Source organism: Epinephelus fuscoguttatus, linkage group LG18 (assembly GCF_011397635.1).
Source record: "Epinephelus fuscoguttatus linkage group LG18, E.fuscoguttatus.final_Chr_v1".
Lineage (NCBI taxonomy): Eukaryota > Metazoa > Chordata > Actinopteri > Perciformes > Serranidae > Epinephelus > Epinephelus fuscoguttatus.
Genome location: NC_064769.1, coordinates 18,182,020 through 18,206,995, shown reverse-complemented (window position 1 = coordinate 18,206,995; position 24,976 = coordinate 18,182,020). Strand labels below are relative to the sequence as shown.

The 24,976-nt window shown below is 41.4% G+C and overlaps 1 long non-coding RNA gene across 1 annotated transcript in view; it reads left to right on the top strand.

Annotated features, from left to right (window-relative positions):
- LOC125906014 (uncharacterized) overlaps positions 1-24,976 on the top strand; it is a 52,879-nt gene that overhangs the window by 671 nt on the left and 27,232 nt on the right. The window contains exon 2 of the long non-coding RNA XR_007451731.1: positions 12,950-13,170. This is a non-coding gene — a long non-coding RNA (uncharacterized LOC125906014). The remainder of the gene's footprint in view (positions 1-12,949; positions 13,171-24,976) is intronic.

Sequence of the window (24,976 nt, the reverse complement as noted above, 5' to 3'; positions counted from 1 at the left end):
GGCGCTCCATGATAAGTTCATGTAATGTTTAATATAATGTTATGCTGCCGCTGGAAACCCTCAATAATTGCTGATTTTTATATTTATATTGATTTTATTTTGTTTGTTAGGCTCTGTGTGGATGCAAAGATCATTATTTTTCTGACACTGCCATCGATATTCAGACACTCCGCTATTTGCTCTTATTTTCCCACTGCAGCTTAAATCTGCATTTGACTCTGTGTATGTGAACTCAGTTATGAATCTGTGTATTTTAAAGAAATGCATCTTATATCGATGAAACACGAGGAGCTGATGATGCCTCAGGGATGTGTGCGCCCTCAGCCCTTGTGGATATTTTCATTTTTGACTTGAAACAGCATTTTATAAGAGTTAGAGCCACAAGTTGGCGCGCACACAAGGGCAGCAGCAGTCAGTGAGGATGCGTTCACTGGTGCGTGGATCAAGTCTTGTATCAAAGCTTCTGTGTTTTGAATGATACCAATCAATTCTGTTAAATATAGCACGCTTTCCCGGCACAACTGTCTCTGGGAAAATATTCAGATGTAGTCTTCATAGTGACACTTGCACAGGCTGCACTGGGTGGCACAGATCATTTGATTCTTAATTCTATCTGAGCAAATGTTTTTTCTATTGTGTGAAACAGAATGCAGTTGCCATAATCTTTTGCTTCTACATCCATTATAATATTGCAGCTTACAGGTCAGGATTACTATCAGTCGCATCATTTACGGTTAAGCCGTGTATAAGAATACAGCTTATGGACTTAATACTCAGCTAAAACGCCAAATATAAGCACGCACTGCCTCACTGTCCGGCGCACTAATGTTGCTTCACTTCCACAGCGTCTAAAGAGATGTGCGCCTCTGACAAAACCACGCTAGTGCTTTCTAAATGCTATTTTGGACGCTATTTAACCACAAATTCACAAGTAAACTAGAGAGCCGCGGCCAGTCAGCCACCTTGGACAAACATTGACCATCAATTCTCAGTCAATTGTCTGTCTCCAAGGCGGTGGGGGATCTCAAAGTCCTTGGGGGGGGGACCATGCAGAGCGAAAAGAGGCAACAGGCCCTTATACTGAATCCTAACGACGTGTTCCGTTTAGACTTTTGCATCAGTTGATACATCTGCAAAGTGGTAGAAAAGTATTCTCCTGAAACATTAAGAGGTGTGATGTACTTGTTGCACACTGCTTGTTATAAATATGTGGAAGCCTGTATATGTAGTAGTGTAGTTTTGAAGTTCAGAGCTTTACATAGATGCCTCAGGGCTCATATTGGGAGCCTCTGACAGCATTAACTTCAACTGAACTTCCATTCAGCACTGCATGCACAAGTGAGATGCGTGTTTTTTTGTTCATTGCGGTATGAGTTGTACCTGTCACAGTGCCCTGAAGTGTTTGTCTTTTAAAACACCTGTGTGTGTGTGCATGTGTGTAATGTGGAGTGGTCCTCATGCATATGCAGAACATCGCCCAGGGGACATACACAAGGATATGGGCTTGTGTGTTGTGCGTTATTGATTGACTAGAGAAAATAAACATGATAGTTGTTGATAAGCCACAGCAGCATCTGACTGACTCAAACCTTAAAGCCTCAGAACGACGAAGGTGCTGCTCTCCACCAGCCTACGTGGGGCCTTCCATCCTTCTCTTTGTGTGGGTGAGGTCAGGCCCGTGTCAATTACTGTGGCTTATTCTTCTTTAAACACTCGCCCCCATTAGCAGCACATTTCAATTTAGTGGAAGGTGTCATCAAATAGGAAGCAGTGTTGACACGGCGGCAGCCTTTCAGTGTCTGTGGCCAAGCTGGCTTCATTAGCTAAGCAAGTAGAGAATGGTCAATACACTATATAAACTTTTACAGGGTTAGGGCTCTCAGGGACTCCAAGAGGCTATAAAAAGGTCTGAGCTGACACTACTGATTGATGAAGCCAACTTTGTCAGCGCTTCCCTTTTATACATCTACAGAGATCATGCATATCAAAATCAAAAGGGGCAGTATATTTGACTGGACAGGCTCTAAAATCTCACTCTACGTGGGTGGGTGGTTTTTGACCATACAGGGGACAAGCTAGTGTTTTTTCTGATACGTAAAAGCATCACGCAGTGCTGTCTCCGCATTTAGTATCCTAGAAGAATGTGCTTTAAGATGTCAGCACTGAAGGGGCAAAGCAGTTCCTTTCAAGTGGCTCTGCAGCACAATTCATTTCAACCATGTTTCTGTTGAATATTCGTATATACTCCTTTGCTGACCTCCCAATATTATCAATCAAGAAAAACTGCGTTAAGGTCATAGGTTATGAAGCCTCAATGCCCCGACTGCACACAACAGCCACACTGTGTAGGTTCATTAAGCAAAGCTTCAAAGACATTCCTGGAATTGATCATGGAGCTGCAAGTGATGTAATGTATGCTGTCCTGTTTATTTGCAGATTGTTAATGATAAGCAAGGACAGACTTGGTGGCACCGCTCCTGAATGGAGGAGATTGTCTGGTGAGAGTCATCAGCCCTAACACGACATGATAGGGAAAGGAAACATCACAAGATTAGTATATTCAACTACTATAATGACTCCAAACTTCATTATGGACATCCCGACACAGAGTGGAGGGGAGACGTTCAATTGACAGCGTAATGACTTTCTAAATGCAAACCATTTACCTCCAAGATTTAGGTGAGGTTAAAATTGATCCATTGAGGCTGTATCGGCCCAAAAGGGTGCAGATTGTAAAATGCACTTTCTAGAATCAAACACAATGTTTTAGTCAATTGGCAGGAGGAATGATAAACTCTTTACCTGTCGATGAATTGTCCCCGTCAGGCATTTTTAGCTAAGTCAACCCTTGCTCTCATCAATTTCTGTGCTGGCCAGTTATAGGTATTGATGAAAAACAATTTTAGTTAATTAGGGGATGTGTTTATTGATGGCTGTGCATTGACTAGACTGACAAGCAAAATGGCAGTGTGCTGGGGAGACATTTCCTCCCTTGGTTGAGGTTGTTCAACAGTGACTCAGGCTCATAATTTTGACTTAACTACCATGTAGTTAAGGGAGAGGTAACTGAAAGGTGAAAAATGGCATGTTTGGCTTTTGATCTGTTATTTAAATACGGCAAATTTAATGCTAAAAGGCCCCTAAACAACAGAGAGACCTGACTTAGAAAAACAATCTGATTTGTTCGTAAATCAACATGTAATCAGTGTCTCAGTTATGACATCACAGGATATTTTTGAAACCATACATTACGATAAATTAAACCTGCACTGTGATTTAAAACCTTCTGTGCATTTTAATATCACATGCATTTAGGCGTTTGTGAAACCATATTTAGGTCAGAAATCAAAGGAGTTCATGCTTTGTTCATAACTAAGTTTGCACTGCATTGTCTGGCCAGAAGCCCACTAAACGCTCGCTTAATGGTTCGTATTCACGTAAAACAAGCTATGCTCATTATCACCTGTAGCTGTAGAATAGAGTAAGGACTGCACAGCTGCTTTTCGACGTGTACATTGTACGCACCACTATTAGAACAAACCAGTCCAGTGGCATGCACCACCTGTAGAGCATAATGCAGGAGATTTGTCTGCTCAACCCCATAAACAGCCTTCAGGCTTTCTCTGCAGCTACAAGCTGTGTGATCAAGATGCTCGTGGTAAATGCCTCAGATGTGGACCATGTGTCAAAAGTCTTTAGCTTGCCTTACAGGCCACCACTCGCCAACATGGCAGATAAGCATCTCCCCCCCTCCCCTTATATTGTGAGCACTGAGAATCTTACCGAAACCAGTTTTGCATGCTAAAAAACAAACAATGCTAAATGGGAAACAGAAAGATCCTCAGGTTATTTGTCATCAAGTTAGCACAGTGTAAATATGTCCCTGCTACGTTCATCAGAGGCATCGGTTAGGGAGTATTTTGGGTTTGAATCAAAAAGAATTTGGGATTGCACTGCGCAGTGGGCAGGGAGGTGCCCTAGTGTGGATATCTGCTGTCCATTTAGCTTCCCCAACATCGGCATCGGCTTTGTGCTGCTTTGACTTTACAGTCTCACGAAGTTAGAAGGTTTTGCCATTGAGCCCGACCTCAAGACGCAGTGCTTTTAAGAGGAGAGCTGTATAAAGCGGTGCATTCCTCCACCAAGGGAATCTTGGGCTGTAAGGGGTTAGGGTGGCTTCTCTCTAGAGGTTAAGTGGGATAAGTGTGTGGCTCATGTCAACCCCACAACCCCCCAATAGTTTCTGGAAAATTTGCAATGGGGTCAGATTGGATTACTGTGTTTTGGTATTTACATGGAGACATAGGGCTTTGAAATGGAAAACCATAGGCGGAAAAGCAAGTGCCATGCAGTCTGAAAGGCTGGGTAAGAGAAACCAGCACTGATTTCCACTGACGGGACGGTTGAGTACATGTCTTTTATGTCTTTCTACCCCACAATCAGACATTTTGTTAGCGAGCATGGTGATTGAGGTAAATGGATCAAGTGCAATAGCAATCTTTAAAGTAAATCCACGCTAAGTACGATGATAGACGTTCAATAGGAAATCAGTTGGTTTCAGGCATGGCGCTTATGCTTGCAGATATATACCACATCATAGCTGTGACTGTGGCTTTAAGGGAGCTCCTTTAAATGCACTTGAGGAATTTTGCTGCACAGTTATGCTACATAAACTGGAGTACCCCATCCCTAAATGACCTTGTAAAAACTCACTTAGGTGTCAGTTCCCCTCAAGGTAAGCCAGGTCTTCCTGGATTTTGAGCCTCAGGTGGTCCGTTGTCTTTTTTTCCTGTTCAACCTTGTTGCAGACCTGCTGGGATGAGTTTTCTGGGTTATTTGGGGAAAGATTCACCAGCCACTCCCCACAGGTGCTGTGCAGGCCTGAGCCCATAATCCACCCTTTCTCATTGTGGATTTTGCTGCACCTCGTCCCACTAGTGCTTGTTTCATTCTGTCTGGGTGAAGCAAAGAATTAAAACGGCATGCAGCGTACTTGTATAACAAGCATGTGTTTTTACATGTTGTGTCACTTTTAAATGAAGTGGTTAAACATGTAGTGTGGATTTAAATAATGATTTCAGTCAGCTCAGATACAACAGTGAAATTCTTCTTCCAAATCTCTGTGTCACACATTAGATAAAAAAAATCCAGCTCAGTATTTTGTACTCTTAAAAATAAGTAAGCAGATTTTTATTTATGTCAAAACTCCTTTAAAATGGCAATTATGAAATTTGTTGACAGATTTCTCCCTTTGCACCACTTATTTTTCGGCAAAAAGACATTTTTTAGACACTTGTTGAGTGAATTCATGAATTTTTAAATGTCTCCACTCACCTGTCTCGACGCTGTTAAATCTCAAACTTCCTTTTTGATTTCTTTTCAAGCATACAGATAAAAGCAACAGGTGTTACATGTTTATGATGCTCGCTGAATATTTTTAGGAGAGCTCTTTGTGTGTAGAAAAGCTTTGCAGTCTGACACAAATGTTCCTGTAAGTTGCCGGCTACTTTCTTTTTTTCCCTTCTTCTCTGCTCCTGCTGAAACTTGACCTCCCGTTTCTGGGTGAATTAACGGTTTTGTCAGTAGCGAGAACAACAATTTGAAGTGTATGCGGCAAGCTCAAGCGGCGGCAAAGTTGAGTGCGGTCAATTGAATCTCCCACATGCTTCTCTGCGCGACGGATGGATCCCTCTGTTCACTGTTGAAGCCATAATGCCTTGTAAATGTTTGCGTAAAAGTCCTCTGGTATGGAGCCTTGTTTTAAGCTGTTTGGAGCTGTTTTTCTTTCTTTAGCAGAGATTTCTTTACTAAATCACAACAGCATAAAAAATAAGATTTTCTAAAATTATAATAAAGGCCTACTTGTATATAAATATCAGAAAATTCTATAATTTATGAACTTTCTTTGGAAACGTTTTCTCAAGCGCACGTTTGCAAAGTAAACAATTATAAATGCTGTTCTGCAACTCTGAAATGAAACATTTTCATATTTAATACTTAAATTCCTCTTTTGGATGACACTCAATTTGAAAAGGATAATTTAAATATTGTTTGAAGTTGCCTTTGTTTACATTAAAGGCAGATTAAGTTGTCTCTTTGCTTTGTGGTGTGTGTGTGGTGCGTCAACAGGTTTATCTGGCTTGGCGCACGCTCATATGAGCGTGGCTTCTATGGGGAAATGTAAATTAAAAAGCCTACTGTATATAGTTAGTCTAATAGTCTATTAGGTTTGACATAAAACTAACATCTTATAGTCTGCGTCGAGCTATATCCGCCGTCATGGAATTATTATTATTATTATTTTTTTTTTAAAAAAAAGCTTTTTCTTTCTTTTGATCTATTATGAGTTTAATGTGACTCAAGTTAGACAGTTTCCACCTTTTTTCTGTCTTTCTTTTTTTTTTTACTAGCTGTTTGCCTCTGCTGCTTTTTCATGTTCAAATTGCAAGTCGTCAGAGACTTGTGACATTTGAAATATGAGACTGGCCATATTTACTAAGTTGGACAATACATGAAAACCACATGAAAATCAAAATAAGTAGGATGCGGTTAGGAGCCGTGCTTTCATTTATTGAAGTCCCTACACATGTTTTGCATAAAGACGCTTTTTGGGGTAATGGGGGGGGGGGGGGGTATTTGAACGTAAGCTGAACCTGGTTGGCTTAACTTATATAGGATTCTACAGTAACCACGAATACGCAATGAATGTGTGCAACAGTTGCATGAGGTAGCCTATAGGAAGAAATGTGACTGTGCCCTGTTTGGTGCCTAAGTGTTGAATTGATGGTCATTTGCGGTTATGGCCACATTCATAACTTTATATTAGCCTGTTGTGACGCTGGAAAGTGGAACAAAGAGGCTATTTGGACGAGAGATTTGCAGCCATGTGAAGTGGTTAAAATTGATCGCGTAAAATGATGAAAAGAAAAACTACAGTTGTTAACACCTGTTGATTTTACTTCTCCTGCATATATGAAGCCTTATATATTGAAATAAAAGTTTAAAATAGTCATTTCGATTGAAAAACGATTCCCACACTTTCCATTTTTGTGGATCCGCGCTGAAATCCAAACATCATCCCACTGCGCACACCGCGAGGACACAAGCACCAACCACCCAACCAACCAATTAAAATCCGATTAGGAAACATCTTAGTTTTCCAACCGAGGGCAGTGAAAAAGTCTGTAACCTTTCCTCGCTGAGGTCACCCACCTAATAAGATCCATTGCCTATAGTGAAGCCGCAGACCTTCACAAATGCTCCTGGCGACCGACTGTGGCCTCTGAGACCTTTGGCATACATGGCCGTTTAATTGGTCACTGTATTTAAGAATAAGGTGGGATTCCAGTTAATTAGTGGGGAAGTGAATACGGTTGAACATTATATGATTTGCTCCCGGCCCCTGGTTTGTTAGCGCGGATTTGGGGTGGATCAGCTTTTGTGCTCGACAAATGAGAAGTGAGTAGCGTGGTGCCGATGCACAGTGTCGTTTTGTGGACTGGCGACAGTCTCGATTCATGGGAAAAACTTAAAGGAGACCCGCGTTATCACAGGACCTCATTATCTCATGTCTGCAACCATCTTTTGGGAACAGTCCCTAATCAAGAGTGGCACAGACCTACTTTGCAGAACTTTGGTATAATAGCCGCCCCTCTCCTTTTGCTCCCCTCTCTGCAAATGCACACATGCACACACTTTGCGTGACGTGGGGTGCCGCATGACAATGTCAAAAAACATTTAGGATAATTGCAAGTATTCACACAGATATGCAAACACCTTAGCCAGGTATAGTCTCCAGATATTTATATTCCATTTCAGTGCCTGATCTCTTTATTTAACAATGTTTATTATAATTAAACTTTAATACTCTCTGATTTATTAAGTTTAACTGCGTAAAAATGTAACCCTAGACTATATTTTTTATTTAAAAGAAACGCTTATAATAAGTGTCCTTAGAGAAATTGCTTCTAAAAATAACCTACGAGTTTATTTCCTATTTTTTTACGCATGTTTTAATTTTCCCTTGGCTCACATATTATCACATTTTATTAAATAAAAATGTATTAAACATTCGCAACTGCTATACATGTTGTGTTTTCCTGCTGCATGACAATGACAACGGCCCCCGGGGCTGTTCTCTCTCTCTGTGCACAAGAGAGAGGTGGTTCATTTAGTTGGCCATAAACCATTTATTTACCTTCAGGTGAGTGTCGCTGAGAGTGCAGAGTAAAGATCGCAGCAGAGATTTACACCTGTCTCTCTGCTCAAATAGAGAAGCCCATAGCCTACAGAGATGGCCACTGGAGCCAGCTTGTCTGGGGCTCTGCTAGACAGCCCACCCCCGCCTCCTCCTCCGCCCCCCCTCCTCCCCCTCCACCACCGTGGATTAAACAACATCATAAAAAATGACCATCAACGCGCACACTGTAAACAGATTATTCTGCTCGGCGCCTGGCGCACAAACTCCACGCTAAAGGCAAGGCGCGTCCCAGCAGCCATGTGTTGCAGCACCGAGGGTGGCTCTGCTTGGTCATCCTTTTTTTTTTCTCCAACCATTTATGCACACTACTCTGGACACTTCCCGGTAAATGCTGGCGAGCGTTTGATGTCACGGCTGCTGCTTTTGAGAGACTCTTGGGAGGCTGCTGGGGGACATTTGTTACAAGGTGAAGAGTCACATTTCTTCACAGACCTCCCCTCAGAGCTTTTTGAACATGAAACAACACAGCTTGTTTAATATATCTTTATTTAATATGAGCTCTGATAATTTAGAAATCTTACTTTAAAATATCTCACATATCCCATCCCAGCACTGATGTCTCCACATGACCTACATCTGCTTTTGACCCTTGTTTTACCTGTTGCTTCACATAACTGATGAGGGCTGTGAACCTTCAGGATTAGTCACTTTGCTGTCACGACTATGTTTGGCTGTTATAACACGATAAAGTACACTTTTCTCTCATTTTTCTCAAGTAAGGTGCATCCACAGGTCTGCGCTCAAACCTTGTGAAATCCATTCATCACACAGGAGAACAAGCAGTGTCATTAGTGCTTTACTGCTTGGTAATCAGCCTGGAGATCTCAATTTGCAGTCCCGTCCTCCAGCATTCTCTGAAGTGTTTTTAGGCACCATCTTACAAGGTTAATATGTCTGTACTTTCACTTACATCATCGCTTTAGTCATATCATGTGAGGGTTGCTCACATTTAGGAAAAAGTTGTTGAATGCCAGATTTTAACAGCTTACACATTGGTTAGTAGGGTTTATTAGTTTCAGCCTCTGATTCATAACCGATTCATTCATAGGAGTAGATTTCAGGGAGAACACAGGGGACATGTCCCCATCAATATTTATAACGTGCATGAAAGTAGCAGAGGACTTTTATTTTGACGAAATTAAAGACATTTACATCAGATATTGTTGTAGAAAATGAACAAATTTCTGCCTAAAAATTCACCAGAATGCAGAAAATTTAGTGTTTTAATCTCAAAAGTTTCCCGCAGAAGACCCTGAACACCTTTTTCACATGTGTTGCACATGATATTGAAACAAAATCTGATCCCTTGGTTTCATTAAATCCCTTTCCGCCAACTACTTCAAAACATAACACTAAAATGTTCCATTATAGCGGTGGTGAATAGCTGTGAAAATATGTGTGTGTGATGCTTGAAAATGGTGATTCAAGTGTGAAAACAAAGACAAAAGGTGTGACTAACTTTTGACGAGAACTAGGCCACATTTAAAAGTTAAAATTTAAAGCGACAGACTGTTTCATGTCATTTCACATAGGGTTAAAATAGAAACTCCTCCATAAAGCACTTAAGTTGAATCTAGTAAAAATAAACCCAAATAGAAACCTCTATTTTTCTCTCCCAGGCACACACACACCATTGTCTCCTTTCTCTCTCCCTCCCTCTCTTTCTTACACACATACAAACTGATACACAATATACATACACACACTGGCACATCACTTCAGTGGTCACTTCGCTGGCCTGAGAGCAAGCAGTGTGTCCATTGGTCAGCCAGTGAATTTCATGCCCTATTGATGAGAATAATCTCCTTTGGTGTGAGGCTGGCAGTGTGGAGATCCTGCCTGATTTCCCGCAAATTAAAGTCCTAACATGCAGGTTGTTCTGAATCAGGTCTGCAATTACTCAAGTCATCAGGCTGTCAGCATCCCCATCCTCAGCCCCTTCCATGAATATCTCGGATTTTACGCAGAGTTTTGTAGTCCTGCTCACTTGTCTTGTGTTGCTAATCTGCTCAACTGCTGCTCCCTTTTCTCCTCTGATCTCTGGTGTTTTTTGCAGCGCGGATGCTGACTCACTGATAGCAGCAATAATACTTTATTCTTGAAATATGGGCCAAGACACAAAATGGGTCACAGGCCCCCTTTTTAGTGGCTCTTTGTGTGACAATGTGAGGGTGTTTAGATGAGTCCGGGTCACAAGGCTAGAGTGATTTTATTCAAATTAGGTCTGGAGCTTACAAAAGCTCCCCCATATGCCGTCGTAACTAACATTAAAGCCCACAAAATAGTTTATTTTAGATAATGTCACTTGAGCATTACTACTGGCTTAAAAGGTGCCCCTCCACGTGTACGACAATGGTTTGTTTAAGCAAAATCCCAGTTTAAACACACTAAATAAGCATGATTGATTATTTGCTGAGTGAGCAGGCATAGATCACAATTATTAGTCCCCTCTGGTAATGGAGCAGCTTTTAGCTTTAACCAATATATAGACGTCTCTAGTGGTAAATTAACCTGAGAGATCCCAACTTGTGTTTTGTTGTGAAATTTTAAATAAGGGTTAGATAGTTTTATCAATATAAATGCATCCGGATGTTGCAGATTTTTTTTCTTTTTGAAAGTTAAGTCTCTCCCTCATCATTTTTTATTTCTTTCATCGACTCATTCAAACATTCAGCTCAGCCTTTGACATGTGTATGTTATTCTGAGAGAGAGGGGGGTCGGTGGCGTTATGTGCAAGTTGGAAAATTATAAAAGGAAGCCTTCCATCTAGTGCAGCCATAAGGGAATACAGAGGGGGAGGCAGCGGGAGCAAATCGAGAGCGGTGATTTCCAAAATGGCTCGGCCATTGAATGACAATAGCCAGGCCCCTCTGCCTGTCTCTCTTTCTTTCACTGCTGCAGACTACAAAAACTAACATAATAAAGCGGGCAGAGAAAATGACCAAATGTGATTTATTCCGATTTGAACAAATCATTGTGATTTTAATCTGGCAGGAGAAATATCCATGGTAACTGAATTTCTAGCTGTCTAATTTTGTGTGACTTGTGTCCCCTTTGTTTTGGATTTTGTCGTTGCCAAAAACAGGGGCTGGGGGTCCAAAATAATTAGCACATGTTTTGCAACCGCTGCGTCTTCCCTGTGGAATCCCTGACGTCCCTGTCAGTGAGAATATATACAGTAAAGTTTATTATATTTATTCTAGAAGATAGCATTTCTAAGAATACATCCGTCAAACATTTTAAGGAGGCACTGACAGGCTGATGCAGCTTTGGGAGAATTAAGAAATAATGAGCTGTTTGGAAAGGCACAGGACGTGACTTAAATTTAATTTCAATATTTAATGCATATGTATAAAATTGTATTTGTATGATATTCAAATAGTGAACAACGTATGTACTATAGAAGGAGTACTGACAATTGTATTTTTCTCCAGGTTAAGTCATTATACTTTTATAACGACACGTTTGCTACACATATTTTGGGCATTATTTCCCAGAAATAGAGATTTTGACCTTTTTTTCTGAATTCACTGTGTGCAGCCCTTAACAATGCTTTCATCATTCCTCTAATATATGGCAGAGTCAGTGAACAGCCCTACATATTCTCTCATCCGTCAAGGAAGGGAAGATTTTTTTCAATAAATAATTCACCACTGATAGCCAGCCCTAATGCCTACATGAACAAATCTCTCAGTTACAGCCATCTTGGGAGTACGCCAGTCCAAGAGCGTACTTAATAAACAAATACAGGGTCTGACAAGCTCTGGTTTCACTGATGTCTTTCCGAGAGGAAAGTATTTGAAGACAGTCGGTGAAACAACATCCTTTCTGCGGGTGAAGGTTTAGGGGTCAGGTGTGGGTTATTGTATTGTTACTGCTGATACTCTGGATAGATTTACTGTCCATTTTACACAGGGCATAATTTAAGCTTTTCTGTATAATTATCTGACATTTATGTTCCAAAATTTTATGATCTTGCACCATTTAGTGGGAATTAAATGTCAAAGGACACATCAATAGAATACATAAAATATAAAAATGAACACATATTTCCCCTTATGAACACAGGTTGGTTTCTACTGTGCGTACAAACCAGCTTTTTGAGCATGTTATCCTTTGTGTCCACTTCTTGGACCAGGGCATAGTCTGTATCACAGCCTTACATCAACCACATGTTTGCTGGGACTAGAAACATGATCCAGACATGATTCCCCTAACCTGGCCCTTAGGGTGAAATGTGTGTGTGTGTGTGTGCCTGTGCAACATCTTCTCACGGAAATGTTCTTGTCGTACACTGCAAACAGAAACCACCTTGTTTTTGTAGCATTAAAGTGAATTTATGGTTTTAATATAAATAATATTAAGGTCTGTATTAGCACCCCTTTTTTTGCTCAGTGTGGGAGATAAAGTTCAGGGGACATCCTGATCTACTCTCTTTGGCATGTTCAAGTCAGATGGAAAACATGACGTTTATTTTAGTACAATTAAGTACAAATTTCCAGTGTTATCAGGCTGTGTTTGCCAGCATGCACAATCAGGTGTACGTGTGTGACTGGACATGGTTGTCGCCCAGTTATTTAGCCCATCTGTGTGTCTGCAGCAAGACTCCCTACATGAAATATTCAAGGTCCAGTGAAAATTGATCTGCTGATCTGAAGTCTGTTTCTTTCTCCCTCTCCCTCTGACCAGATCCCCGTGGAGCTGCCTGGAAGAAGGATCCTAATATCATGTATCAGTTAGATGACCAAGTTCAGGGCCTGCACGACTGCTGCAGCTCAGCGCCGGAGCTCGGATCAATGGAATACTGTTGGGGATACAACGGACCACACCCACACACTGATTAGACCCTCTGATTGGATATCACATGGATGTCTTGACCACTACCATGGCTTTCATGCAAATTGATGAAGGTAATTTTAGCCCCTTAAGTGAAATTTGATTTGCGTTAAGAGCTCTTGCTACTTTTTCTTAATGTAAAATGGTTTTGATTAATAGCTGGGGAGTCCATGGAGAAATATTACCAAGTGCAACGGTTTAATGTATCTCTTCCACTAACTAAATTAGTGGTGCTGCCGTTTGTCATCTGAGTTTACTGCCAGTCTTTTAGGCAAGAAATAGCTGATTTCTTCAATATACTCTCCACTTAAAACAAACATTTATATGTATTTACAGTAATCACTTATTAGGCCACAAACGCCTCCCAAATCGTAGGCCTATAGGTCATTTAATCCGTCCTTTGGAATACGGAGAAATAAACCAAAGAGATGTCACACACCACTTGTAACACACTTAAAGCGAAAAACCCAAACACACACACGCACAGAAACTAAAATGTTATCAGCAAACAAGCCCTGCTATACCATTGTATCCACCTACCCAGACTGTAGCTGTTACGTGCTCTCCTAAATGTCTGCAACACTTCACCTCACCTCCTCAGAGCGGCACAGCGCTGCACCCTGACTAAATGAAAAACAATCTGAGGAAACAGGGAACAATCCTAGGCAGGCTCCAGCGGGCTGCCATAAAAAGAGGGGCTGCCTCTCCAGCCTCTCCCTCATGCCTTCAGCTTTAACTCTATGGGCTGATGAAAGATCAATGGGCCGACTGGGCAGCCGCTGCTGTGCCTGCTGTCCGCCACTGCACCAGGAAGCAAGCCAATTACAAAACACCAGGAGAAAAAAAAGAGAGAACGGGAAAACCCTCGATCTTTGCAAACTGAGTGATTAGTGACATAGTTTTATGTGTGTGTGAGTAAATGTTTTCCTGTTATCTCACATATGCTGAGTCCAGCCCATTGCAGCCAGGCTTATTTTCAAGAAATGTTGAACGTTTCCAGCCAGTGGATCATATTCCAAACTCATTTTAACCCTCATCTCTCCCTACATCCCCCCACCTTCCCTACTTCACCCTCTTTAACACCCCTTTAACCCTCCGCCCCCTGCCTCCAGGAGCCTCACTCCTGATCTGTACCAGTTAACCAGCCCTCTGGATCTCCGGCAGGAGTAATGGGGGCTGGCGCTACAGTTTGGTGCAAACACGCAGCAGCAGACAAACAAATCATGTTAAGTCTCTGCTGCCACGGCTGGCAGCACACTCAAAGGGGAGCCGGTGCCCTGCCAGGGAGGAGGGTGCACCCATTTTCCCAGGGAGGGGGTGAGGGTGAGGGTGAACACGAGGGAGGGCAGCATGGAGGGGAGGCCTGGTCCTTATCGAGCCCGGATCACAGACACCTCCGCCCCTCCTGGCAGGAATGCATACAGCCCCAGTGGGAGGAGAGAGAGGGGAGAAGAAAGAAGGAGGAGGAGGAGGAGGAAACAAGCAGACATTAAGAGGGGAAGTAAAAAGGGAAAGAAAAGAACGAGTGAGGGAAAGTGAGTGACTGAATGAAGGAGGGAGACAGACACACACACACACAGAAAAAGACCTGCCCAGTTTAGGAGAGGGAGTGTCTCTGAACATACACACACAGACAAAAACACACCAATCACAGCACTCAACACACCCTCAGTGGATTGAGAGCACCACTGGGAGAGCACATTGGAAAACAAACAGGGCATTAGGCTGCTTAAATACCATTCTAACCGAGCAACTGCGGTTATCATCACGTCAGTTTAGTCACAGTTTTAATGTGATGTGTGTCACTGATGACAGCTGAGGAGAGATCAGAAAGGCAACAGTGCGGTTACACACCAGAGAGGTGTCAAACTGGATGTTGGTAGACCGTCACAAAATGTTACAGCTACTCTTGGCTGCATGTTTGGGTCATTAAGTTCAGGCTAAGACTGAAAAAACATGTAATTGTGATGAATATCCCCAGAAGAGTCATTTTTATGACTTTGTTCTTGATATTTTTATCCCCATGTTGTTTTCCAAAATAAGCACGTCCTAATTTCAAACATTTCCCTTGTGAGGCCTTACTGTACGTTTCAGATATCATGGTTGCAAATATTCCCTCTTTTTTCTCCCCCAAATAGAAAGCAGGTTGATAGAATATTGAGTGTATAAAGATCCTCAATTATTGGATTGTATAATATTTCCACAGCCTCTCCTGGGATGGAAATATTTATTTCTGAAGCCCATAGAGAGGCAGTTGTGATCTTAACATGGCATTCCTGCATGCAGGCTGGGAGCTCCTTGTGGTTGTGTGTCAGGGCAAAGAACAGATTTTGTCAGGTGGAGAATGGGGTTTAGGGGTTCATTTGCAGTTCACGCAAGAGCATTCCATGCAATCTTTACGTTTCCCTTCACCCACACACACACACCCCCACCCCCACCCTCTTCCTCTCCTCGCCCCTTTGCTTATCGCACACTTCTTTCTTCTCCTCTTTTGAAATGCTAATATCTATGAACGCTTATTTCTTCACTGTTGACATAATTCGCTTTTCGGTTCAAAATGTGGAGAGCACTGACATGTGTATTCTGCATGCTTTGCCGGATGCCCAGGAGCGATATTTCCATGACGAAGATGTGAGTCACATAACAATGTACACACTGTAACTTCTGTGTACTGATCCCTAATGACTCTTAAGTGTCTCTGAAATGCACTGCACTATCTACTGTGATATAATCACAACACGTAGCCAAACAAACAAGCTCTTACAGCCGGCATAACACCAGTGCAGCTCAGTAATCCCCTTCTTAACACTTAACACAACAAGTCTAACAAAGACGACAGAGTCAGACAGAAGCAGAAGGGCAAGTACTTTATTTATGCCAGCCAGAGAGTTTGACTGAAAGGCACCTAATGTTAGTTTGCAAATAATGCTTACAACATAGAATTGTTCTTCAATTTGCAGTTAAACATTTACTAATTTACTTTTTACACTATAAATAAATGTGACATGACAACACAGAGAGGCCACATTATATTAATGGAATACTAAAAAGTAACATTGTGCTGCAGTGATCTTTAGCTGAGGTGGAACGCTTCTTTTACTGACACACTTTTTGGTCAAATAGCATAATGAATTTTAAATTAGCATAATAAATGTCCATAAAAATAGCATTATGATTTAATAGGCAGCCCTTTTTAAAGATATCAGAGAGAGTTAAATATTAACCTAGACGTATCCACTGGAGTGCTCCACCAGACAAAAATTAAAGTAGAGTTTCAATCGTGAGCACTGTGGTAATGATACTTGATTGCACACAGTGATCATTAAATGTATGTCTAAATTATATTAGGATCAATTAACTACTGCAATAGTTCATTCATTAACATGTTTTGATATTATATGACCATATTAGAAGTTTTTATTCCTAAAAGAGGTTTACATTTTATTCAATCTTATTCAAATTTTGCCACTTGAATGAGAATGCATTTATTATACAATGCCAGTAAGTAATTTAAAACTAATTAACAGAGTTTAATAAGATAATAACTGTATTCCTCTGCTTCAAAGTGCAGTGTTTTTTACTGCAACACTATACTTTACACTCTTTATGTTTGGTAAAATATAATCATTCAACATTAAAAAGTTACATGATTTTTTTTTTGAGCAACTTGTAAGAATGTCTATAAATTGAATATCTGTTACTTAGAACAAGACATGAAAGTACAGTGTTGCTGGACAAATTAGCAGAAGTACCTCAATGAAACCCAACAGCACCACGCTATTCTTTTCTTGGGCTTTCTCTCCTTTTTCTTTTTGAATGTGAAATATTCCCGTCTCAGCCCAGCTCCATCTGTTTGTCTGACCAGAGTGGCAGCGAGGCTAACTTATTGCTAGCATATGTGACCGGGTGAGTGTGTGTATGTGCCACGGCCTATCACACAGCATCGCCTTTGCCTATCAGCCCCCCCAGATGGATCTCTACCTTCATTAATGCAGGCCCACGGCAAGCGCATGTCTCCACATGTTAGCATGGGATGCAAACATCTGGCTTATTTTGAATGTTGTGGGTCCCCTTTCCTCCCTCAGACCTTTGCCTGCTCTTTTCTGGTGTCCTGCGAGGGGCAACTCGCATTTCTAGAGGAGAGGAAATGGTGCTGGTGTTGTTGTGGCGAGGGACTTCAAAGGGGTTTGGACGTCAGTCGTGAGCAAGCAGAGGGCAGAAGCTGGTCAATGACAGGGATTTATCGTCTAATGGCCCCTCTGGGGCGACTTTAGGTCTAATTTCAGAGGTGCTGAAAGTAGGATTTTATAGAGAATGCCATGTCCTAAGGTCCTTTTGTTTCACATGTTTTTTTCATTACACAGAGGCTAATTTTAATGATAATGGGGAGGAGAATATCTGTTTTTGTCCGAGTTGGAATTCTGAATCGATTTAGAAAGATAAGTGTATGTTCAAAAATTACCAATAGCAAAATTTGATCTCACGGTGTGACGGGAACAATGTTAAATCACAAGCTTGTATGCATAATTTAAAAGTTAAGTGTGTAAATTCATTGCATATTCTTTATCTAACCTGGCTTTGACGTCACCCAGGGATAGCCTATCGCGTAACACAGCGGGCAGTAACTCCAGTTCACTTTAATATTGATGTCTCCCTTCCCTTGTCTCTCCATCAGCAATATATTTAATGGTCACATTCTGTGCTTATTCAGCACAAGAAAAACGAGAGCAAGGTAAACATGCCAACTTGAGAGCACAAGACATTAGTCTTGTAGCTTGAAATAACTGGATTGCATTTAATGAGACGTATGTAAGTTGAGAGGGCAGACATTTGTTTTGTCCCTGACCGCATGTGCCGAATTAACTGACAAACAGTGAACTTCTCAGACTTTGGGACTGCGTAGTGTTCCAACGGCCATCAATACAAGCTTGTGATCTTTCCTCATTGTCGGTCAGGAGGTCGTTTGGAAGAAATGCACATTTAATGGCCTGATCCATTGTGATTGGAGTGGTTAATTGATGATCTGGTTGTAAATTTCTGTCTCATGGCTGTCACTGTCTCTCCTCCCCTTCTTTCATGATTCCCTCTATTTGTCTCCTCACTTTGCTCAACATGTCCTGTCACTTGTATCCGCGTCTCTCTCTTGCTCCCCTGATCCGTCCCTTCTCTTATCAGTTGGAAAGTCAAATGCAGGACGCTCTTGAAATATTCACAGTTGAAACCCATCTAATTGCCCGGTGGAAATTCATCTCATAGAATTATTCACATTTATGCAGTGGGAACTGTTTGTGTTGGCTGCCAACCAACAGTGAGCTCTGAGCATGCCAGATTTGGAGGTTGAGGGGATGCTGGGGTGCTGCTGCCGGTGCAGATGTGCCGCCTAATTGCAGATCCCACCATGCGGAAACTATTCTTCCCAACCATTTCAAAGCATCTGCAATAGGTGTCACTGCAAGGTTAAACCAACTTCAAAATGCAAGTCACTGCTGGATTGATTTTGTTGCGCGCCCTCACAGAAGAGAAAGGAGAAAAGGTATTGAAAGAAGTAAATTCACAACCCTGGCCATGGCTCACATTAGTGTCTGCTGGTTGTGCACAGTATGCCTTTGACGTGAAACTGAGGAGAAGAATGTGCATAATACTGGGTTGCATTATGCTGAAGTCATTTTTTTTGTCTGTATCTCATACATTTCAACCACTGATTCCCGTCGATGTACATTGCCTGAAACCTTGTAACAGTATTTAATTTTCAAATTATGGTAACATATGATGCTCTCGAAAAAGTCTCCTTGTGTTTATCGTTATCTAACAGTAGAGAACTGAAAACAGACCTGATTACATCTTGATTTGGATGCTTTCTGGGAAGGTATTGATTTAGTCAATTGCAGTAGTTAATGGTGTCTTTAGATACTAATTGAAACCTGGAAAAGGAAGTATAAGGTTTCATATTCCTGTAGCAATAACAATGTAAACTAAACAGAGAGAAGTTATACACTTAATCACTCAGTGTGGCCCTCAACACAAATATTTAATGTATAAACCGCTGTGAGAGATGAGAGAAAACGTTCCTCTGAATGCCCACTGAAGCAAACGGCGGCTTTATACTGAAATCTGGACAAGGTAACTTCAGAGACACTTAACCACTGGACAGCTGAGTAAAGAACAGAGAGCTCATTGGAGAGACGGATGGATCAAAGGCTGCAAAAATACAAGGTCATAGGTTCTGGTGTGTACTGTATATTGTAGCAAAACATCTGGTTCTAAATCTGTTTATGATTGGCCTGTAAGAAGTTTCTGATGGTTTTCTTGTACCTTGAAAACTTGGCATCCCCTATATTTACAGAGATGAATGAAACCCTTGTCTTACATATTGTTGTTTCTCTGAAACCAAAAGCAAGCTGTGTGGCGAGGTAATTCCTAAAGCTAACAATAATGATGCCTAATGGTCCGTCAGAGAGTGTGTTTTCTTTAGAGAACACACATGACCGAGCGAGGGACCTATTGTACATACTGGAGACCGGGGATGGTTGGCTTCAGGGGTTGTTTGGCACATGGCTATTTTCTGGTCCTTTTTAAGGTCACAGAAAAAAAGTAACATAAAAATGTTTGTTTTCTTCACCTGCACTCATCTGTGTTAAAATATCTGAGGGGGACATTTTAGTTTTGTACTGAAAGTAAAAAAGCAGACTGTGGACTAAATGTATTATAAAACAGTGTTAGGGATATTGGACAAATATTTCTTCTGGTTAATAGACATAGAAATCATATATTTTGATAAAAAAATTTCAAATCTGTGCTGAGTGATGGAAGCTGGCTAACATAATTTCCTGACAAAGTTGGATCAAATGTGAGTGCGGTTGATCAGCACACAGAATTTGGGGTTGTTAGAGACATGTGCCAACAAATTATAAAAATAACAGTTGTGACTATATTTTGAGAGTTTCAAATTATTTTAAAAGACTGAAAACAGTGTTTATTTTGTTAATTTTTTAATCATTATTTTGAATGGTCAATGACAAAAGTAATTACACATTCCTACTAAATTTCTTAATAGTATTAAGTCGTAAAAATGGTCAGATATTCAATTAAATGCCTGTTTTCTGGTTCCTTTTTGAGTGGAATACACAAAATGTCTTTAATTATGAATCACCTAATTTTAGAAAATATTTTGGATCAAAACATATTAATTTGTAGCTGGGACTGTAACCTTTCCTTTGCCACTGGTGAGAACACTCCAACATAAATTATGCCAGAGAAATACAGCAGAGCGTGGAAAGTGTGCCAACCAAACACTGAAGCAGCTCTGGCTTTATCAGCTTCTGCTCTGCCTCTTGTCGTAAATATTTTGTCATAAATCATTTGGAATGATATCAGTCAAATGATGTTTTTCTGCATTTTGTGCACAGTGGATTTGAAGTCCATATTTAGAAAGCTGTGAAAGGGACAGTAAACAATGACCGTATGTGTATTTGTGTATTATGTAGGTGTCTTTGTACGCTTCAGTGTGTATGTGCAGCCCAATGTCTGGCCAGCCATGGCCACATCTGTTTGTCATGTTAGCACTTAAGCGCCTGCAGGAGCCACGATACTAAGTGGAGACAGAGTCCTCTCTCCCACTCTCTCCATCCTCCCTTTCTCCTAATTACATTTGTTCATTAATCCATTTTCTGCCCACTTCTCTTTCTTGTTTATGTTCTTGCTCCAGTGGGCTTTTGCCTCCTCGGACCAGCAGACAGTGACCTTTAAGGGGATGCCAAAAGACTCTGTAAGACAATGTTACCCCTTCACCCTTTCAGCATGCGCACTCACACACACACACACCCACACACCCACACCCTTACCCAGTCACATCTTGGCCCCTCAGTATCCCCTCAGGCCATCTCCTTCAGAGAGGCTAATGGAGTTAGCCTAATGTCTGCACAGCGCCAGCCATAAAACTGATTTGAGGCTAAAGGCTTGGTGCCGAGACCACCACTCTGCCTACAAAAAAGAGAGATGTGAGTGAGATGTTAAGAGAGAGCGAGTGTATCTTTAGAGGAAAAGAGGCTGGGGTGGCGGTGGTGGTGGTGTGGGGCAGGCTGGCGTAACTAAGGCAACTGCAGACAATCTAATTGGTATTGACATCCTTGTCTCGGAGGAAATTTGACATCTAAGGGCAAATCATTCTATTTAGTCGCCTGAATAGTCTCCAAGGCGGGGCCTGAGGAGCACAATCACGCTGTAGCGTTGTTCTGGTCCTCATGTCTGGGCCAGCTCTGCCATGCAGCAATCGATCCTAATCTGATCGGGGGAGGGGAGGAGGATAAGCGCTATGGGGAGAAAAAAATGACAATAAAATCAAAAGCTCTGTTGGGGTAATATTTAACAAGAGGGAGTACAATTGGGCCCTGCTGGGGCGGCAGCCTGTAATGCACTTGAGCCGCTGTAGCATGGTTAATGTATAGAAAACCTCGGGAGTAATGGCTCTTCAGCCAAGGTGGCCAGGCTTCAAAGAAATCTGCTTGCTTTAGCTAAAAGACTGCCAGGCTGGGCCGCCAAAGACCTTCATTCTGTTAGAGCATCAAATATGGCCCCTGCTCAGGACACACAGACACCCTGATTTTATTATCCTCACTCCCCTGAGAAACTCATCTCATCCCTCTTTTTGTTTGTGTGACTGACCATCAATGTGAAAGAGTGAAGTGGTGCTGTCCATCAAAAGGCACACGCTGCTTTCTCTTCGGGTCAAAGAGGAGTAAAGGGTATCTGCGGTGTCTCCATTCTGACAACAGTGACAGTGATGCTTTAGGTGACGTTTAATATTCTCTGGATGTATCGGTTTTACAAGACATGTTATAATATAACTGTAAGAGTGCTCCGTTTGTGATAAAGAACTTTTTATTTTGAGTTCTCATTCGTTTTGACGTTCATGCAGTAAACTTGTCAGAATTGTGTACAAGATGAAAGTATTCAAAATTCAGACTTGTCTTTATAGACGTTCTTATGGCAGCTGTTGTATGAAGTCCACTTCCTCCCAAATCATCGCCAGCATATAACTCCTAGATTCTGACTTAAATCTTTGGCCCCTTTTCGGATGGATCTTGAAATCCCATCATATGAGCAGCATCAATAAAGTCTATGTACCTAAAAAGGCTCATGTAACAGAGTAATACGTTGTTTCATCATCTTCTGATCACTTGAGTAGTTTGTGTTGTGTCTGCTAAGGCCATGGCTGATACTATGTTTGCATGCACACTAATATTCCACTATTATTACAAGTATGACAGTATTTGGAATTTGAGTGTAGCATTTTCTGATGGAGATACGTGGGATATGCTGGTATTATTTGGGTTTTAGGAGCATTTTTTGGACATTTGTATAGTGCATTCAGAATGTGTTTCTCAGTTGTGTTTGCCACATTTTGCAACACGCAGCCTCTTGCCTGCTCACGGTCAGCTCTCTCCGTTGTCATGAATGCATTGTACACAAACCAACTCACCAACAGTTTGAAAGGCTGGGGTGGAGTTGCGTGCCCGAAAGAAAAGCCCACATTTCTGGTCGGACGAAGAAACACACCTACTTTTAAACATTAGGAAACACTTTGTGTTAACAGGTTTTTGGATATGCACAAGTATCGCCAACACTGACCTTTTCAAGAAGGTGGTTGAAGGAGTGACAGAGTGAGACTGTGTATGCACAGTTAACCAAGTCCACCACTTGTGGAAAGCTCTGGAAAAATCCTATTTTGATGCATAGAAGCAAAATGGCTCAAGCATCTCCAGCTGTTCCACTTTTCCATATTTTGACATGATAAATGACATGAGGTCATAGTTATTCGGAGTATGCATGGCTGCATGTAAACAGGAATTTTGACGTCACGTTTTTTTACATTTTTTATAAAGACATTAGGATATTTTATCCCCCACAATATTCTTTGATATGCAGCTTCATAAAATCAAGTATAAATCAGATGCACACTTCTAAATTTCTCATCAATAGAAAGACAAACAACATGGTATTTGGTTGTGCTATTCTACTACAAGTTGTTTAAATGCAGCATAAGATGACAATGAATAAAGAACTTGATTATTTGAGCGTAATTCAGTGAGCATGTCTCTTAATCAGGAGGACAATGTTAAGAAAAGTCAGTGTTATCAGGTGGGTCCCTGCTGTTTCCTCTGTCTCCCAGCTGTGGTGCGCTCTGTTTGAAGTCTATTTGATTTAGACTGATCGTCTTTTGTCTGCTCTTATACGTTATCTTTGTGAGGACCAAATGTTTGACTTTATGGTCCTTACATTCACAAAGTTTTCTTTGAGCACAGAGTTGCTGGGTTTAAATTAAGCATTTGGCCTAGTATAATGGTTAAAGTTTGGAGTTAAGGTCAGGTTTATGATTATATTTAAGATACTAGGTTAGGTTTAAGTGGTAAGGATGAGGGATAATTTCAGAGTTTGATGCTGATTAAATACAAGCTGACTAAAGATTAAATTTGTCCCACAGAAAATGACACTTCAGTTGTGTGTGTGTGTGTGCACAAAGAATTACGAGAGGTGGAATAAATAGAGTGAGGTTGTATGTACATGTTCATGTTGGCAGGCATGTACATGTGTTTGCGTGCATCTGTTAGACACAGCGAGCGAGTGTCTAAGTATCTGTGTAAGTATGTGATGAGGGTGTATTGAGCTGATGGCTGCAGATATCAGTCCCAGATACTTAAGTCATAAAAGTGTGTCTCGGAGCCCTGTGGCTGTGCAGGCCCTGGTGCCTGATGTTATCACAGTGACCACTCTATCAGGACAGAAGAGTACAGAAGCATTCCAGTATTCCTGGAGCTGGTGCTGGGCCTGTAGCTGTGACTGGGGGCTGGGATGGGGGCTTGGAGCGTGCTGCAGGAGCGCAGTTAAGACAGTTAGGGAGTGGTGTGGGAGGCTGCTGCCACATGACAGGACAGACCGTTGGATTATTTACAGCGGGGTGTTGTTAGGGCTTTGCTATGCTGGTTTGTCGGCAGCTTAATTAGGCAAACAAGGCAACAAAGGGAAACCAAGAAGTCCAAATAAGGGTTTGTATTTCATCATAGCTGCATAAATCTTCAGGAGCATGACAAATGCAGTGTTACTTCTTGGCTAATCCAACTTTTATTAATCACTGTGAACAACTGGAGTTATTAAATAGACACCTTCTTTCTCAGTTAGGCAACACCTTCAGAAGGCAAGTGTATTCAAGTGTCCCAGAAACACAATACTCTTAAATCTTACCAGGACAATCATTGCACACACCACTGGCAGGAGTCATTTTTATTCTGCAGCACATGCAGTGAGGTTCACATTTGTATGGATAAAGTTTCAGGTACATATGCTAAATAGTGAAATGTTGCAGCAGCTGTTTATATGATGTTGTGCTGTCTAATTTAACTGGTTTTAGCCTCCCTTATTCTCATGGTGTTTGCTGTGTTTTCAAAACTTGTGTGTTCGTGGTGGTGCAAGATATATATTCTGATTATTTACTATAATCTACTAATACCACTGTGTTAAAATGCTGTGCAAATCCTGCCTTCAATTTATTTTTAAAGTAAAATTATGGGGCGCCCTGGTAGCTCACCTGCAAGTTTGACCCCCACGTACTGCAGGCTGAGTCCTTAAAGGAATACTTCACCCACAAAATGACCATTTATACATCAGTTAGTCACGTTGTGTTACCCTGAGTACGTGAAGAAGCCTTTGCTTTTCTCGCATGCCTTCACAGAAAATTTCAACGGTATTGATTTATTGATTGATTGGAGATGATGTAACAACAGCAAAACTATAACCAAGCATCCATTCTATTCTACTATAACTCTCACACAATTCATGCAGTATAATCCAAGTGTCACTTATCCAGTCGCATGCTCAGTGGATCCC